General features: G+C 44.6%; 1 pseudogene; it reads right to left on the reverse strand.

Moving 5' to 3' along the window:
* LOC127921401 (xylosyltransferase 1-like) overlaps nucleotides 1-19,510 on the reverse strand; it is a 151,276-nt pseudogene that overhangs the window by 22,775 nt on the left and 108,991 nt on the right.

The following is a 19,510-nucleotide window of genomic DNA, read 5'->3' on the forward strand; positions in this document are numbered from 1 at the left end:
CGCCGCCTGTCGGCTATACAGCCAATTACAGTCATTTTCAGCCAGGTACTTTTCCCAATTAAATGACTTTTCAATTCGCTAGTCAGACATTTACATACATCATTACATTTAAGTCATTTAGCAGACGCTCTTATCCAGAGCGACTTACAAATTGGTGCATACACCTTATGACAACCAGTGGAACAGCCACTTGCATCTAAATCTTGTTGGGGGTGAGAAGGGGGGGGTGAGAAGGATTACTTACCCTTACTTACCCTATCCTAGGTATTCCTTGAAGAGGTGGGGTTTCAGGTGTCTCCGGAAGGTGGTGATTGACTCCGCTGTCCTGGCGTCGTGAGGGAGTTTGTTCCACCATTGGGGGCCAGAGCAGCGAACAGTTTTGACTGGGCTGAGCGGGAACTGTACTTCCTCAGTGGTAGGGAGGCGAGCAGGCCAGAGGTGGATGAACGCAGTGCCCTTGTTTGGGTGTAGGGCCTGATCAGAGCCTGGAGGTACTGAGGTGCCGTTCCCCTCACAGCTCCGTAGGCGAGCACCATGGTCTTGTAGCGGATGCGAGCTTCAACTGGAAGCCAGTGGAGAGAGCGGAGGAGCGGGGTGACGTGAGAGAACTTGGGAAGGTTGAACACCAGACGGGCTGCGGCGTTCTGGATGAGTTGTAGGGGTTTAATGGCACAGGCAGGGAGCCCAGCCAACAGCGAGTTGCAGTAATCAAGACGGGAGATGACAAGTGCCTGGATTAGGACCTGCGCCGCTTCCTGTGTGAGGCAGGGTCGTACTCTGCGGATGTTGTAGAGCATGAACCTACAGGAACGGGACACCGCCTTGATGTTAGTTGAGAACGTCAGGGTGTTGTCCAGGATCACGCCAAGGTTCTTAGCGCTCTGGGAGGAGGACACAATGGAGTTGTCAACCGTGATGGCGAGATCATGGAACGGGCAGTCCTTTCCCCGGGAGGAAGAGGAGCTCCGTCTTGCTGAGGTTCAGCTTGAGGTGGTGATCCGTCATCCACACTGATATGTCTGCCAGACATGCAGAGATGCGATTCGCCACCTGGTCATCAGAAGGGGGAAAGGAGAAGATTAATTGTGTGTCGTCTGCATAGCAATGATAGGAGAGACCATGTGAGGTTATGACAGAGCCAAGTGACTTGGTGTATAGCGAGAATAAGAGAGGGCCTAGAACAGAGCCCTGGGGGACACCAGTGGTGAGAGCGCGTGGTGAGGAGACAGATTCTCGCCACGCCACCTGGTAGGAGCGACCTGTCAGGTAGGACGCAATCCAAGCGTGGGCCGCGCCGGAGATGCCCAACTCGGAGAGGGTGGAGAGGAGGATCTGATGGTTCACAGTATCGAAGGCAGCCGATAGGTCTAGAAGGATGAGAGCAGAGGAGAGAGAGTTAGCTTTAGCGGTGCGGAGCGCCTCCGTGATACAGAGAAGAGCAGTCTCCAGTTGAATGACTAGTCTTGAAACCTGACTGATTTGGATCAAGAAGGTCATTCTGAGAGAGATAGCGGTAGAGCTGGCCAAGGACGGCACGCTCAAGAGTTTTGGAGAGAAAAGAGAGAAGGGATACTGGTCTGTAGTTGTTGACATCGGAGGGATCGAGTGTAGGTTTTTTCAGAAGGGGTGCAACTCTCGCTCTCTTGAAGACGGGAGGGACGTAGCCAGCGGTCAGGGATGAGTTGATGAGCGAGGTGAGGTAAGGGAGAAGGTCTCCGGAAATGGTCTGGAAAAGAGAGGAGGGGATAGGGTCAAGCGGGCAGGTTGTTGGGCGGCCGGCCGTCACAAGACGCGAGATTTCATCTGGAGAGAGAGGGGAGAAAGAGGTCAGAGCATAGGGTAGGGCAGTGTGGGCAGAACCAGCAGTGTCGTTTGACTTAGCAAACGAGGATCGGATGTCATCGACCTTCTTTTCAAAATGGTTGACGAAGTCATCTGCAGAGAGGGAGGAGGGAGGGGGAGGATTCAGGAGGGAGGAGAAGGTGGCAAAGAGCTTCCTAGGGTTAGAGGCAGATGCTTGGAATTTAGAGTGGTAGAAAGTGGCTTTAGCAGCAGAGACAGAGGAGGAAAATGTAGAGAGGAGGGAGTGAAAGGATGCCAGGTCCGCAGGGAGGCGAGTTTTCCTCCATTTCCGCTCGGCCTGCCGATCCCTCTCCCGCTAGAATGAACGATACGCATCCTCTAGCCATCTACTGATAGGACAGGCGCCTGTCAGTCACCAAGTGAGCGATGACAGGGATACCCCGCTGGTTTGACAGTCTGCTGTCTGCCCCGCCTCTCGGGTACTTGGGTGTGTGTTGTGTGTCCTGTGGTTGCAGTCAAATGTCTTTACACTACAGGTTGGTGGCGCCTTAATTGGATAGAATGGTCTCGTGGTACGTACAGGAACAATAGGTAGGTTAGTAGAGAGAGAGTCTCACACTGGTCCATAATATGATAAAAGAAAACGGATTGAAAAGCTATTGATACTTATATGTTATTTTTGATATGGTCTTTTCACAATGATTAGATGTACAGTAGTTCTATTGATTGAATCAAAGTGTTGACAATGGAGTCGTCAACTGCTGCTTCCTGTGTAGCGAAGCCCATGTTTAACACCTGCTTCCTTCTTCAATAACACCTGTACTACAGACAGCTGAGAAAATGCCTCTTAAAAGTGCCTCTTAAAACGAAGCTGGTAGCCTGTGGAAGTCAGCAGACTCTTGCAGGATTCTTTAAAGGCGCAGTGAAGGCAAAATTATTCTATGTTATTTATATCAGTGTTATTTCCTGACAGTTGCTGGTTGAAAATACAATCTAGCATTAGAATGTACCAGAGTCCACCTAAAATAGAGCTTGTTCGGCAAAAGAAACATCATCTTAACTCCCCTCCCCCACCAGCCCTGGGGAGTGTGTCTGGGTACTTTGTCTATTTGGCTGGCTACTCCATGTGCTTGTGGAAAACACGGTGTAAGTGGGGTGTTAGGTTGATGGATGGATGAAGGGTGGAGGATATGATTAATAGTATTCTCTCTCTCCGTTTGTCTCTGTCTATGTCTTCCTTTATCTCTCTCTACGTCTGCCTCTCTGCCCCTCCGTGTCCCTCTCTCAGTCCCTCCATCCCTCTCTCTATCCCTCTCTCTCCATCCCTCTCTCTTTTGTCTTGTCTCTCTCCATCCTTCTACATCTCTCTCACACACACACTCTTCATCTTTATCCCTCTCTCCCCATCCCCTGCTTCACGCTGATGCGGGCAATGGTTGGCAGTAGCTCATGAACATTTTGCCCTGCTCCCTCAATCTCCATCTTTCCTTCCTTCTCCTCTCTTCCTCTCCATCCCTTGCTTCTTGCTGTGGTTGACAGTAGCTCATGAGAACTCTCTCAGCAGCCTCCGCTGCTTGGCAGACACACAGCCAGTCCTTTCAGTTCCATACACCTCAGACAGGGAGGGGAAACTATTTACCCTCATCTCCTCCCGCACTGCGCACCTTGCTGTAAATTCCTAGTGTGAGAGATAATGATGGCCCATAGGGCCCAGACCTGGCAACCCGTTGCTTATCTGGCAACCGGTGGCATTCTCACACCAGGGCAGCAACTGTGGAACTTGGCGGTGGTTCTCACGCCCCCTCACACGATTTATTAACCCAACTTTCACAGGTACAGTTCATCAGGTGAGAGAAATCAGAGGGTGGAAAGATGTCGGTCGAGGTCCAGGGTCTAGTTATGAAAGGTTCTCTCTGTTGTCTGTAACACGGGAGACCTTCTCCACCTCATCTCCTCCGCCCTGTCTTTCTTTCTCTCCTCTTTTCTTTCTCCTTCTCACAGATCTGTCAGTTTCTTCACCGAAGTAACACAACACCCCCACAGACTGATTAAGAGGACTCCTCCACACATCACCATTAGTAGGGACACTAGACACCCACTCCTACACCACAGATAGAACTAGATCTGTGTCCAGTACTAGACACTACACAGTCCTCAGTCAATCATGAGCAGCTTCTAGCCCAAATATAGCCTCTCTGTCAGTCTATGCTAGAGCCTACTGAGGGTGGAAAACCCACACTCGATATGATATTAATTAAGTCCTATTAATACAGTGGACTGAATGGTAGAAGGTAGGAGGTCTGCACTGTGCCCAGTGTGTTCTGTATACTGTAATGAATCACGCACACACACACACACACACACACACACACACACACACACACACACACACACACACACACACACACACACACACACACACACACACACACACACACACACACACACACACACACACACACACACACACACACACACGGTTCCTAGGCATTTTATACTGTAATAATACTGTCAGTGTGCTCCAGTCTCGCCAGAATTCCAAGGGAGAGCCAGAGAGCCAGAGTCAGGGTTGGCATTAGGGTTGGCAGCCAACAAGGCCAGACAGTAGACTAGGCAGAGGGCAGCAAGCTGGCATAGAGACTAGTTAGGTCAGCACTATGACTTTGAAGGTATTCAAGTGTGTGTGTTTGAGAGAGAGAGAGAGAGAGAGAGAGAGAGAGGGAAGTGTGTGTGTTTGAGAGAGAGAGGAGAGAGAGAGAGAGAGAGAGAGAGAGGGAGAGAGGAAAGTGTGTGTGTTTGAGAGAGAGACAAGTGTGTGTGTTTGAGAGAGAGAGAGAGAGAGAGAGAGAGGAAAGTGTGTGTGTTTGAGAGAGAGAGAGAAAAGTGTGCGCGTGAGAGAGAGAAATATGTGAGAGAGATGTGTGTTTATACTGTATTTTTATGTGTGTGTACATGCACGTACGTGTGTGTGTGTGTGTGTGATACCATGTCTCACCTGGAAGCGGTGAAAGTCGGCAGGTTTAAAGTCGTTGGGGGAGCAGCCGCACCAGTCCACTATGTGTTTGTACTGACACTTACAGCCCAGCTTCCTGTTCCAGTTCGTAATGCGCAGGTTGTTGTCCACCATGCTCTCACAGTGAGCACTGTTCTCCAGCACCGTATGGAAGAACGACTGAGGAGAGAGAGAGAGAGAGAGAGAGAGAGAGAGAGAGAGAGAGAGAGAGAGAGAGAGAGAGAGAGAGAGAGAGAGAGAGAGAGGAGAGAGAGAGAGAGAGAGAGAGAGAGAGAGAGAGAGAGAGAGAGAGAGAGAGAGAGAGAGGAAGAGAGAGAGAGAGAGAGAGAGAGAGAGGAAGAAAAGAGAGAGAGAGAGAGAGAGAGAGAGAGAGAGAGAGAGAGAGAGAGAGAGAGAGAGTGGGTGAAGTGTAGTGTAGGCGGAGGAGAGGAGAATGAAGGATGACGTGGACACCTGGAACACTTAACCACAATCATCTCCTGTTCCTCAAACCATCTCCTCACGCCCTTACGTGGTGAGTGTCCTTAGGACTGCTGTGTCTAGGTGTGTCGAGCAGAAGTATATAGTTGTATGTGCGTGTGTGTGTTTTTGTGTGCATACTGTGGTCTTACCTCGGCGGGCAGCAGTGTGTAGGTATAGAAGCGCTTCATGTTGGTGACCAGGTCGTCTTGGGAGTTTATAACGTACTCCACGAATGGACGATTGAGCAGGAACCAATCAGAACCGCCGTCAACAGAAATGCCTTCTGGGATTTTGCGGTCGCCAAGTCGCCACATGTGGGTGTCGCACTCAAAGAAAAGCCGGTCCAGACCTTGTTTGCGGATAAACCTGGTTGACCAAAAACACATGACCATGGTTAAACCTAGAGCGACCACAAACACACAACCACACAAACATGGTAAAGTTGGATTCTTTTACACAAAACCACTAACTTGATTTGATTTATATAAACTTATGTTACACTCAACTATATACACTTATTTTTGCTTAATCGGTCCTTTATTTAACCAGATGGTCTCTTGAGGAACCTCTTTTTCCAGAGACTGGGAGAAAGCAAGGGCAATTAAAAAACTAAAAAACATATAGAACGTATGGCAACATAGTCCATCTCTCACTGCTGCTGTTTACAGAAATGCATACAAACAAAACATCATGTTTATCAACATTTACAAACAAAGTTCCATATACCCTCGTGGTTAGTATATGTTGTTTGGGAAACATGATTGTATTTTCAATGTTCACCAATTTCCCTTCAGGGTATACACTCAGTATACCCTGCTAGTAGCTTTGAGAGAGCATAGGGAGAGAATAACACCCTCTACACGTGTCCCTCACACACTAACAACGTGTGACTCATGTGAAGCACCAAGTGTTGCAGTAGGTGTCAAGTTCAGGTCAAACAGACTGTTTCCTTGAAGTCCTTGAAGGTCTTAAAGCCAGCTGCTATCCACCACAGAAACACACTTGTAGAACCTGTATACACCACCATCTGATTCCTATAGAAACAGCTACAGTGGGAAGGAAACGTGTGGGAAGAAAAAGTATGGAATTATCTGGATTTCTGCATCATTTGGTCATTAAATTTGATCTGATCTTCATCTAAGTCACAACAATAGACACACACACAGTGTTCTTAAACTAATAACACACCAATTATTGTCTTTTTCTTGTCTATATTGAATACATCATTGAAACTTTCACAGTGTAGGTTGGAAAACGTATGTGAACCCCATAGGCTAATGACTTCCCCAAAAGATAACTGGAGTCAGGAGTCAGCTAACCTGGAGTCCAATCAATGAGACGAGATTGGAGATGTTGCTTAGAGATGCCCTGTAAAAAACACTCACAAAATTTGAGTTTGCTATTCAGAGAAGCATTGCCTGATGTGAACCATGTCTCAAACAAAAGAGATCTCAGAAGACCTACGATTAAGAATTGTTGACTTGCATAAAGCTGGAAAGGGTTACAAAAGTATCTCTAAAAAACGTTTAAAAAACCACGGGAAGACAAATTGTCTATAAATGGAGAAAGTTCTGCACTGTTGCTACTCTCCCTAGGAATGTCCGTCCTGCAAAGATGACTGCAAGAGCACAGTGCAGAATGCTCAATGAGGTTAAGAAGAATCCTAGAGTGTCCACCATAGACTTACAGAAATCTCTGGAACATGCTAACATTAAACAAACACTAAACAAGAATGGTGGTCATGGGAGGCACCACGGAAGAAGCCTCTGCTGTCCAAAATAAACATTGTCTGAAGTTTGCAAAAGAGCACCTAGATGTTCCACAGGCTAAATATTCTGTGGGCAGATGAAACTACAGTTGAGTTGTTTGGAAGGAACACACAACACTATGTGTGGAGGAAAAAAGTCACAGCAGAGCACACCAACATCAAAACCTCATCCCAACTGTAAAGTATGGTGGAGGGAGCATCATGGTTTGGAGCTGCTATGCTGCCTCAGGGCCTGGACAGCTTGCTATCATTGACGGAAAAAATAATTTGCAAGTTTATCAAGACATTTTACAGGAGAATGTTAGGCTATCTGTCCACCAATTGAAGCACAACAGAAGTTGGGTGACGCAACAGGACAACGACCCAAAACACAGAAGTAAATCAACAAGAGAAAGGCTTCAACAGAAGAAAATACGCCTTCTGGAGTGGCCCAGTCAGAGTACTGACCTCAACCCCATTTAAAATGCTGTGGCATGACCTCAAGAGAGCAGTTCACACCAGACAATCCAATAATATTGCTGAACTGAAACAGTTTTGTAAAGAGGAATGGTCAAAAATTCCTCCTGACCGTTGGGCAGGTGTGATCCGCAACTACAGAAAATGTTTGGTTGAGGTTATTGCAAAGGAGGGCCAAGGGTTCACAAACTTTTTCGACCCTGCACTGTGAAAGTTTACACAGTGTGTTCAATAAAGACATGAAAACATATAATTGTTTGTGTGTTATTAGTTTAAGCAGACTGTGTTTGTCTATTGTTGTGACCTAGATGAATTTTAGGACCAATTTATGCAGAAATCCAGGTATTTCCAAAGGATTCACATACTTTTTCTTTACACTGTATATAGGAACAACCTTAATTAATCCACTATCCATCCTATCTCATGCCAGTAGTGGTTTTATTCAGTCAAGCCTGTCTAACTCCTGGCACACACACACACACGCACACGCCATGGCACAGCACGACAGGCAGCCAGATTGTGATTGGTGTCAGTGTGTGTGTGTGTTTGTGTGTGTGTGTGTGTTCCAGTGATTGGCATGTTATTTAGTAGCGTGATAGGGCATGGAGCAGGCCGGGGGCAGGGCTGGCTGGCAGGCAGCACCTCGCAACGGCAACAAGGGAAGGTTAATTAATAAAGCTACAGATGGAGCCTAATTGGATTATGACTCAGTCACCGAGCTGGGGCAAGGAGGGTGTGTGTGTGTGTGTGTAACAGTGGAGGAGGAGGAGGAGGAAGGGGAGGACCTCCTCCTCAGTGAATTTTATTTTTTTAAATTGTAATATAGTGAGATATTAAAAGTGATCCTTTTAATAAATTATTTGGTGACGTGAATATGTTTAGTATAGTTTTATCTTAAAAACAGACTGTTTTGCAATGAAGGTTTACAGGAGCCTCAACAGCACTCTGTAGGGAAGCACCATGGTGTAGCCGGAGGACAGCTACCTTCTGTCCTCCTCTCGGTACATTGACTTCAATACAAAACCTAGGAGGCTCATGGTTCTCACCCCCTTCCATGGACACATTACTTATGACAACTTCCGGAGGACGTCCTCCAACTTAGCTCCAAGCTTTTGCAGTATGAACTGATATGTTGTCCACTCATTTAAAGGACCAGAGAATGAATCTAGTGCTGAAAGCATAAGCTACAGCTAGCTAGCACTGCATAAAATGTGGTAAGTAGTTGACTCAAAGAGAGAAAGACAATATTTGAGCAGTTTTGAACAAATTGATTTCTTCAAAAATGAAGGAGAAGCAAGAGAGAGAGAGCTAGCTATTCATTGTGTTTTTTTCACTTTCACTTTCACATACAGTGGGGGGAACAAGTATTTGATACACTGCCTATTTTGCAGGTTTTCCTACTTACAAAGAATGTCGAGGTCTGTAATCTTTTATCATAGATACACTTCAACTGTGAGAGACGGAATCTAAGACAAAAATCAAAATATTGCATGACATAAGTATTTTATACATCAGAAAAGCAGAACTTAATATTTGGTACAGAAACCTTTGTCATGTTAGCCAGCTGGCTATGGCTATCCAACACTGGAACTTTTCCAAGTCAAGGTAAGTGTTTGGTTTGAATAATTTATTGCCACCGGGGCCGCCGGTGTAACTGCTAAACTGTTTGCTGACTGTACACACAGTAATGCATGATTGTAGCGGGTTTACTAACGCGTTAGTTTTAGTAGCTATGTTGACTAAGTTATGACGTTAGCTAAAATGGTGACAACAATGTAGGCTGTGTTTAAGGGTTATGCTATGAAGGTTTGGCTTGGAAAGGTTTTGTCGCCTGGTCACAACCAGTGTGATGCACTGAAGTCCACAAGCAAAGGGAACAGGTGAGAGGAGGAGAGCGTGTAGGTATGAGAAGGAAGTGACCATGCTGTTTGTATGTGGCTGCTATGAAAGTGAACCGAGTCTGTTGAAAAACGTTACCTGAATTTTTCCAATAGAAAATCTTGTTTTCAACCGTTTGGACTAATGATTACACCCTAGATCAACTAGATGCAGGCAAGAATGTGCAAGGCGGTATTGAATGTGTCACTGTCTGTCGCCTTGATTCCTCAAATTTCTTTCTCGACCTGCCCCTCACTCTCCAAGAGTATTCAAAGCTGTCATCAATGCAAAGGGTGGCTACTTGAAGAATCTCAAATATAAAATATATTTTGATTTGTTTAACACTGTTTTGGTTACTACATGATTCCATATGTGTTATTTCATAGTTTTGATGTCTTCACTATTATTCTACAATGTAGAAAATAGTACAAATAAAGAAAAACCCTGGAATGAGTAAGTGTGTCCACACTTTTGAATGGTACTGTACGTTGTAAACTTTCATTCATAGACTAGTCTGTAGCAACCTCATGATGGGTTGATACAATTCGTGTATCATTTAGTAACCGAAACCTATCAATGTTACATTGAACTGGGTGAATGGAATATAAATGACAGTGATCTAATATGCTGTAATAGATATAAGGTCATGCTCATAAAATGTCATTTTTTCTCCCTCATCTCAAACGGCACCGACCGCCACTGGTGGGAATGAGTGAGAATACGAATAAGTGAATGTGTTTTAATGTGTCTGTATCATGCTAGTGTGTGTGTGTGTGTGTGCACCTGTATGTGGGTGTGTATTTATCAGTGTGTGTGCGTGTGCTTGTTAGATCTCACCTGGCGTTGTCTCTGCCGTGGGACTTGATGAAGTTCATGTCTCTGTACTTGGACAGGAAGGCCACCAGCTGGCTGTTGGTTCTGTTAACGACAACCAGGAAGAGATTATTAGAAACCAACCAATCAGTGGAAATGACAGCCAGGAAGATCATAATTACCAACCAATTAAAGAGAGAGAGGTAGAAACCATATGCCATATGATAGGGCAACAGCACTAGGGCAACACCCTGTCAGCACTTTTCAAGGGTTGTCAAGGATACAAAGGGATAGCTGTTAAAGGGATAGTTCTCTATAAAAACCTAAGTATGCCAGCCATTTTCATGGACTCTCACTCATACAACTTGTCACGCCCTGACCTTAGAGAGCCTTTTTAATTCTCTATTTGGTTCGGTCAGGGTGTGACTTGGGTGGGCAAATCTATGTTTGTATTTCTTTGTTGGCCTAGTATGGTTCCCAATCAGAGGCAGCTGTTTATCATTGTCTCTGATTGTGGATCATAAATAAGCAGCCCTTTCCCACTGTCACGCCCTGGCCTTAGTTATCTTTGTTTTCTTTATTATTTTGGTTAGGCCGGGGTGTGATATGGGTGATTTATGTGTTTTGTCTTGTCTAGGGTTTTTTGTAGATTTATGGGGTTGTGTTCAGTTTAGTTGTCTAGGTAAGTCTATGGTTGCCTGGATTGGTTCTCAATCAGAGGCAGGTGTTTATTGTTGTTTCTGATTGGGAGCCATATTTAGGCAGCCATATTCTTTGGGTATTTTGTGGGTGATTGTTTCCTGTCTTTGTGTTTTATGCACCAGTTAGGACTGTTACGGTTTTCACGTTTATTGTTTTGTAGTTTGTTCAGGTTTGTGTTTTCTGATTAAAGAACCATGAACTATAACCACGCTGCATTTTGGTCCGTGACACCCACCTTAGATTGTGGGATCTTGATTGTGTGTAGTTGCTTTCTGCACTGCATGCAGCTTTACATTCGTATTTTGTTTGTTTTTCGGTGTCATTTAAATAAATAAAAAAATGTACGCCTACCACGCTGCCCTTTGTCCCAATCCATCTTTAAACGGCCGTGACACAACCGCCACTCACTTTTATGCTCAGTTTGATTTTGGGGTGAACTATTGCTTTAACGGAACATTTGATAATGTATTATTTAACTATCCACTGTGATCAGGGCCCAGGGCTTTCCAGGACAGTTGGTCAGGAAAACGACTAACCCTAAGTACAAAGACAGTAAACATAACATCCATTTAACAGTTGGCTCAATAACCAACCCCACAGGCACTATACAATACAGCAGTCCAGTGGAATCAAACCCGTTCTACGCAGCCCAGCCAGGCTAAAAGCTTCTCCTCTGCAGTGCAAGCCATCATTACCACAGTCAAAGTTATTCTCAACAACACAGATGTCTGCAGAGTGTAAAGCAGGGCAGGGGGAAGCTGTCTGGGCCTTTAGATGACAGCTCAGTTTTCCTTTCTAAAAGAGCCTAAACTCTCCTAACAAAGCTGGGCTAGCGCAGGCTGAAGGGATGCATATTAATGCCATTTACTGATGAAGGAGCAATTTCACAGCCCCAAGGCTTTACTTAGCAGATGTAGAGGAACACACACACACACACACACACACACACACACACACACACACACACACACACACACACACACACACACACACACACACACACACACACACACACACACACACACACACACACACACACACTGATGTTGTGTAGGAGAACACACGCACACAAACACAGACAACACACACAGAGCATAGCACAGTGGGGGGAAATCCAGGTCACAGCATAGATTTGCCAGAGCTGTGCCATTGTGCCTGAGTGGTCACACAGTCTGTCCAGTGGGTCTGGCTGGTTTGCTGACTGACTGTCTGCCCCCAGGGTGCAGTCTCTGTCTCTCTGTCACTATCCGTCTGGCTGGATGGCATTCACACACACTGCCACCGTAGCCAGTACCACAGAATTACCAGCCAAGCCCATATCACAGCCTTGCAGCCACCCTTATACCAGAACCATAAAAACACCCTGCTACCCTGTTGGCATATGCCCTAATTGCGCACTCTTAGCAAAACATACTTTACTATACTATACTGTGCATGTACTGTACTATAATGTACTATTCTCTAATATACTGTACTATACTGTATTATACTACACTGTACCTATACTGTACTGTACTATACTGTACTATACTATACGGTACCTATACCGTATAGTATAGTACAGTACAGTTCAGTATAGTACAGTACATAAAATGTGGAATTACTGGTCATGCTCTAGATTTATAAATTACCTATCAAATCGTACACAATGTGTAATGGAGGATGGTTGTATATCTGAGTCCATAGAGGTGTGCTCAGGTGTTCCGCAAGGTTCTATTTTGGGCCCACTGCTGTTCATTTTGTATATCAACAACATTGGGGATCTTATTGAAACAGCGGATGTTCATTTTTATGCAGATGATACTGTTCTTTATTCAAGTGGTAGTAGTTTATCTTTAGCTTTTGAAAATGCATAAAAGGGCATTTAACATCATACAACAGAATCTGTATGATTTAAAGCTTATTCTAAATTCGGGTAAAACAAAATGCATGGTATTTTAAAATGCCAGGCATGTTACAAATCATGTCATTGCTACATTGGCTGGACATACTATAGAGCAAGTTAAAGTGTACAAATATTTGGGTGTGTGGGTTGATGATAAGCTGAGCTTCACTGTGCATGTAGAGAACTTGATATGGAAGCTCAAGCTGAAAATAGGATTTTATTACCGGCATAAGGCTTGTTTTTCTTTTGAGGCCAAGAAGGAGATGGTACGATGTACATTACTGTCGGTTTTAGATTTTAGTGATGTTATATATATGCAGGCCTCAACCACTATCCTGAGAGCACTTGATTCAGTGTATCATGCAGCCCTCAGGTTCATTACCAATCAGAAACGTCTAACACATCATTGGGATCTCTACAGTGCTGTTGGCTGGTCGTCATTGACCCTGCGTAGGCTTAAATACTGGTATACACTGATTTATAAAGGCCATATTGGGTAAAATGCCATTGTATCTCTGTTCTTTTTTAGTCAGGTCAGTAAATAAATATAAATTACGGTCCCATTCTGATTTGCTTCTAACAGTACCAACAATTAGAACAGGTCATGGTAGAAATAGTTTTAGTTACTTAGCACCGTGGTCCTGGAATTCTCTCCTGAACATTTTAAAATGTGATGATCAGGTTTAGTTGGTGGAGTTTAAACACTTGATCGATGTGTATATATCATAGAAGAGTGTAATTGTTTTTAGGCCAGCTGTTTTTAGTCAATATGTTTGTATTTTTAATGTACCGTAATATGTAATTGTTGTACTGTATGTGTGTTTATAGTTGTTTAATGTTGTGTTAGTGTATGTAAGTTGTTTTGTCTGACACGTTGTTTCCCCTGCTGCTATTGGACCAGGTCTCTCTTGGAAAATAGATATTATCTCAATGAGAAAAAACCTGTATAAATAAAGGTAAAATATATATATATATATATATATTTTAAACAATACTGTACTATACAGTAATATACTGTAATGTGCTATACTGTACTACACTGTACTGTACCTATACTGTACTATACTGCACTATACTGTACCTATACTGTACTGCACTATACTGTACTGTACTATACTGTACCTGTACTGTACTATACTGTACTGCACTATACTGTACCTATACTGTACTGCACTATACTGGACCTATACTACACTGTACTGCACTATATTGTACCTATACTGTACTGCACTATACTGTACCTATACTGTACTGCACTATACTGTACTGCACTATACTGTACTGCACTATACTGTACCTATACTGTACTGTACTATACCTATACTGTACTGTACTATACTGTACCTATACTGTGCTGTACCTATACTGTACTGCACTATACTGTACTGTACTATACTTTACCTATACTGTACTGTACTATACTGTACTATACAGTACCTGTACTGTATGGTGCCTATACTGTACTATACAGTAATATATTGTAATGTACTGTACTATACTGTACTATTGTGCTCTTACCACACTTGAATAGTTGGCAAGTCCATATCACAAGTTATTTCTGAATCAAAGTTGTGCATATACGTTTGGGTGGGTTACAACCTACAACTGACCAACAGAGGGCGAGAGAGAGTCTATACTACATACCTATAGCGATTCTTGTCAACATGTATACGGTTCCTAAAATCAGCTGGATAGTCTTTAGTTAAGCAGCTGGATAGTCTTTAGTAAAGCAGCTGGACAGTCTTTAGTAGAGCAGCTGGAAAGTCTTAGTAGAGCAGCTGGATAGTCTTAGTAGAGCAGCTGGACAGTCTTAGTAGAGCAGCTGGACAGTCTTTAGTAGAGCAGCTGGACAGTCTTAGTAGAGCAGCTGGATAGTCTTTAGTAAAGCAGCTGGACAGTCTTTAGTAGAGCAGCTGGAAAGTCTTTAGTTAAGCAGCTGGATAGTCTTTAGTAAAGCAGCTGTATAGTCTTAGTAGAGCAGCTGGATAGTCTTTAGTAAAGCAGCTGGACAGTCTTTAGTAGAGCAGCTGGATAGTCTTAGTAGAGCAGCTGGACAGTCTTAGTAGAGCAGCTGGTTAGTATTTAGTAGAGCAGCTGGACAGTCTTTAGTAGAGCAGCTGGACAGTCTTAGTAGAGCAGCTGGTTAGTCTTTAGTAGAGCAGCTGGATAGTCTTAGTAGAGCAGCTGCACAGTCTTAGTAGAGCAGCTGGACAGTCTTAGTAGAGCAGCTGGTTAGTCTTTAGTAGAGCAGCTGGATAGTCTTAGTAGAGCAGCTGCATAGTCTTAGTAGAGCAGCTGGACAGTCTTAGTAGAGCAGCTGGTTAGTATTTAGTAGAGCAGCTGGACAGTGTTTAGTAGAGCAGCTGGACAGTCTTTAGTAGAGCAGCTGGACAGTCTTAGTAGAGCAGCTGGTTAATCTTTAGTAGAGCAGCTGGACAGTCTTTAGTAGAGCAGCTGGATAGTCTTAGTAGAGCAGCTGTATACTCTTAGTAGAGCAGCCGCATAGTCTTAGTAGAGCAGCTGTATAGTCTTAGTAGAGCAGCCACATAGTCTTAATAGAGCAGCTGTATAGTCTTAATAGAGCAGCTGTATAGTCTTGGTAGAGCAGCTGGTTAGTCTTAGTAGAGCAGCTGCATAGTCTTAGTAGAGCAGCTGCATAGTCTTAGTAGAACAGCTGGACAGTCTTTAGTAGAGTAGCTGGATAGTCTTTAGTAGAGCAGCTGGACAGTCTTAGTAGAGCAGCTGGTTAGTCTTTAGTAGAGCAGCTGGATAGTCTTTAGTAGAGCAGCTGGACAGCCTTCGTAGAGCAGCTGGTTAATCTTTAGTAGAGCAGCTGGACAGTTTTAGTAGATTACCTGCTTAGTCTTTAGTAGAGCAGCTGGACAGTCTTAGTAGAGCAGCTGGTTAGTCTTTAGTAGAGCAGCTGGACAGTCTTTTGTAGAGCAGCTGGAAAGTCTTAGTAGAGCAGCTGTATACTCTTAGTAGAGCAGCTGCATAATCTTAGTAGAGCAGCTGTATAGTCTTAGTAGAGCAGCCACATAGTCTTAGTAGAGCAGCTCTATAGTCTTAGTAGAGCAGCTGTATAGTCTTAGTAGAGCAGCTGGACAGTCTTAGTAGAGCAGCTGGTTAGTCTTTAGTAGAGCAGCTGGACAGTCTTTAGTAGAGCAGCTGGACAGTCTTTAGTAGAGCAGCTGGACAGTTTTAGTAGAGCAGCTGGTTAGTCTTAGTAGAGCAGCTGCATAGTCTTCGTAGAGCAGCTGCATAGTCTTAGCAGAACAGCTGGACAGTTGTTTGGAGGGCAGCTGGATAGTCTTTAGTAGAGCAGCTGGACAGTCTTAGTAGAGCAGCTGGTTAGTCTTTAGTAGAGCAGCTGGACAGTCTTTAGTAGAGCAGCTGGACAGTCTTTAGTAGAGCAGCTGGACAGCCTTAGTAGAGCAGCTGGTTAATCTTTAGTAGAGCAGCTGGACAGTCTTTAGTAGAGCAGCTGGACAGTCTTTAGTAGAGCAGCTGGATAGTCTTAGTAGAGCAGCTGTATAGTGTTAGTAGAGCAGCCACATAGTCTTAGTAGAGCAGCTGTATAGTCTTAGTAGAGCAGCTGTATAGTATTAGTAGAGCAGCTGCATAGTCTTAGTAGAGCAGCTGCATAGTCTTAGTAGAGCAGATGGTTAGTCTTAGTAGAGCAGCTGGTTAGTCTTAGTAGAGCAGCTGCATAGTCTTAGTAGAGCAGCTGGTTAGTCTTTAGTAGAGCAGCTGGACAGTCTTAGTAGAGCAGCTGGACATTCTTTAGTAGAGCAGCTGCATAGTCTTAGTAGAGCAGCTGCATAGTCTTAGTAGAGCAGCTGGACAGTCTTTAGTAGAGCAGCTGGCTAGTCTTTAGTAGAGCAGCTGGACAGTCTTAGTAGAGCAGCTGGTTAGTCTTTAGTAGAGCGGCTGGACAGTCTTAGTAGAGCAGCTGGACAGTCTTTATTTAGTAGAGCAGCTGGACAGTCTTTGGTAAAGGCCTCCCGAGTGGTGCAACATTCTAAGACACTACATCTCAGTGCTAGAGGCGTTATTACAGACGATTCCAGGCTGTATCACAACAGGCCGTGATTGGGAGTCCCATAGGGCAAAGCACAATTGGCCCAGCGTCGTCCGGTTTTGGCCGGTGTAGACCGTTATTGTAAATAAGAATTTGTTCTTAACTGACTTGCCTAGTTAAATAAAGGTTCCATTTAAACCAGGGGGTTAGAAAATAGGATAAAAGCAAGACAACACAGCCTGTCTTGAAGAGAAAAGCCTGGAAAGAGATCCTCACTCTGGGACAAAACAACCATGTAACTTATCCCTCCCTCCTCCATACCAGCCCCCCGGGCAGACACACAGACACCACTACTAGGGCGGGGGGAGAGGTTATTTGGGCTGGGCCTTTCAGGCGCATCCATGCGGATGGGAGGACATTATCAGAGAATTAGACAGGGAATAATGCCTGTTTCTCCCCTACAGCCTTCAGCCTATACAGACACACTGATTCCAACATAGCAGCAGACCAGGGCTAACCCTGCACTCCTTATAGCATTGGTGCTCTATGGCTGTAGCATATTGTAGGGATTGTCCCTTCATTCCTTACACAGTATCAGTGGAACAGATGAACATAGGGTGGGTCATAGCCTGGTTTTTCTTTTAGAGGTACTATGACTGTAGCATAGACTGGTTGGTTTCATTCTACACTCACATGACAGTTAAATTGAACTGAATTGAAGAGGGCTGCCCAAGGCAAGTATAATCTGTCACAGAGTGTTCTTATTTTTTGATTGTATCACTGTACGGCCTTGTAGATGAGCAGGAGTGCATTGATGACCAGAGTGTTGTGGGTTAATGTATGTAAATATTGTCTAAATTAGGAAACTTGAGTCAAATCCAAGAAGCGGTCCAAAAAAGCACTTGCTAAGCGAAGATATTACTGTCTGCTACGCCAACATGTAACCCCTCTCTTTCCCCCTTCTCTTCTATCACTCCCTCTCCCTCCATCTCTCTCCTGATGGGCCTATAAAAACCTCCAGTGTCAGCCCATTCCTCTGCCACATCACCGCCATGCAAATGAAGAGAAGAAGAGGAGACAGACAGGAAGAAAGAAACGGCTCATCAGCACACCACAAACACTTCCACTCACACAGTGGCAGACGCAAGCATACACCCACATCATGCAAACACAGACATACACAAGGCATTATGCGCACGCACGCACGCACGCAGACACACACACACACACACACACACAAACAAAAAGCATGGGCTCACAGTTACACTCGCACACACACACACACACACACACACACACACACACACACACACACACACACACACACACACACACACACACACACACACACACACACACACACACACACACACACACACACACACACACACACACACACACACACACAAACAAAAACCATGGGCTCACAGTTACACTCGCACACACAAACACATACACACACACACACACACACACACACACACACACACACACACACACACACACACACACACACACACACACACACACACACACACACACACACACACACACACACACACACACACACACACACACAAACACCACCCGTTGGAAAGTCAATACATATTGACCTAGGGGCAATTAGCATTCAATCAGTTCATCATGTAACCTATTCAACTGAGTAAGTAAGCCAGGAGAGGGATTGGAGTTCGGGGGGAACAAATGTGTAATCACCTTAAGAAGAACCGGAGATCGACTGTGATTGATCTATTTAAGTTGTTTAGCTCGGGTCTTTGTTGTAAGTCTGCAGTGGTTGTACAGTGAATGTGACAGTATGGATTCCCTGAGGGCCTATGGGTTTATATAGCTGTGTGTCTACTGTCTGGTAGTTATTCAGATGGCTTTTGGTACTGTATCCATAACACGACCAAACTGGTGTTCAAAGCGTTCAGTTCTGTAACGTCAGAGTCCTTTCATGTCAGGTCACACAGGGACGTGAGAACGTGAAGTAGTATTTCTCCTGGCCACTCAACCCGAACCAGCTTGACTGCTTCGAAGGAGAAGTGGCCCAAAACATCCTGCAACACCAAGACGTTCCATTAAAACCAATTTGCTGTCAACACAGCTGCTGTTCCTTCCGTACTTAAACATAGACAGAGCATTCGTAAAGTATTCAGACCCCTTGACTTTTTCCACATTTTGTTACGTTACAGCCTTATTCTAAAAAGGATGACATTCCCCCCCTCATCAATCTACACACAATGCCCCATAATAAAAAATCAACATTCAGTATTCAGACCCTTTACTCAGTACTTTGTTGTAGCACATTTGGCAGCGGTTACAACTACATGTCGTCTTGGGTATGACACTACAAGCTTGGCACACCTGTATTTGGGGAGTTTTTCCCATTTTTCTCTGCAGATCCTCTCTGTCCGGTTGGATGGGGAGCGTCGCTGCACAGCTATTTTCAGGTCTCTCCAGAGATGTTCAATTGGGTTCAAGTCTGGGCTCTGGCTGGGCCACTCAAGGACATTCAGAGACTTGTCCCGAAGCAACTCCTGCATTGTCTTGGCTGTGTGCTTAGGGTTGTTGTCCTGTTGGAAGGTGAACCTTCGGCCCCAGTCTGAGGTCCTGAGCGCTCTGGAGCAGGTTTTCATCAAGGATCTCTCTGTACTTTGCTCTGTTCATCTATTCCTTTGTCATCATGTCTTGGTTTTTGCTCTGACA

Source organism: Oncorhynchus keta, unplaced genomic scaffold (assembly GCF_023373465.1).
Source record: "Oncorhynchus keta strain PuntledgeMale-10-30-2019 unplaced genomic scaffold, Oket_V2 Un_contig_2237_pilon_pilon, whole genome shotgun sequence".
Taxonomy (NCBI): Eukaryota; Metazoa; Chordata; class Actinopteri; order Salmoniformes; family Salmonidae; genus Oncorhynchus; species Oncorhynchus keta.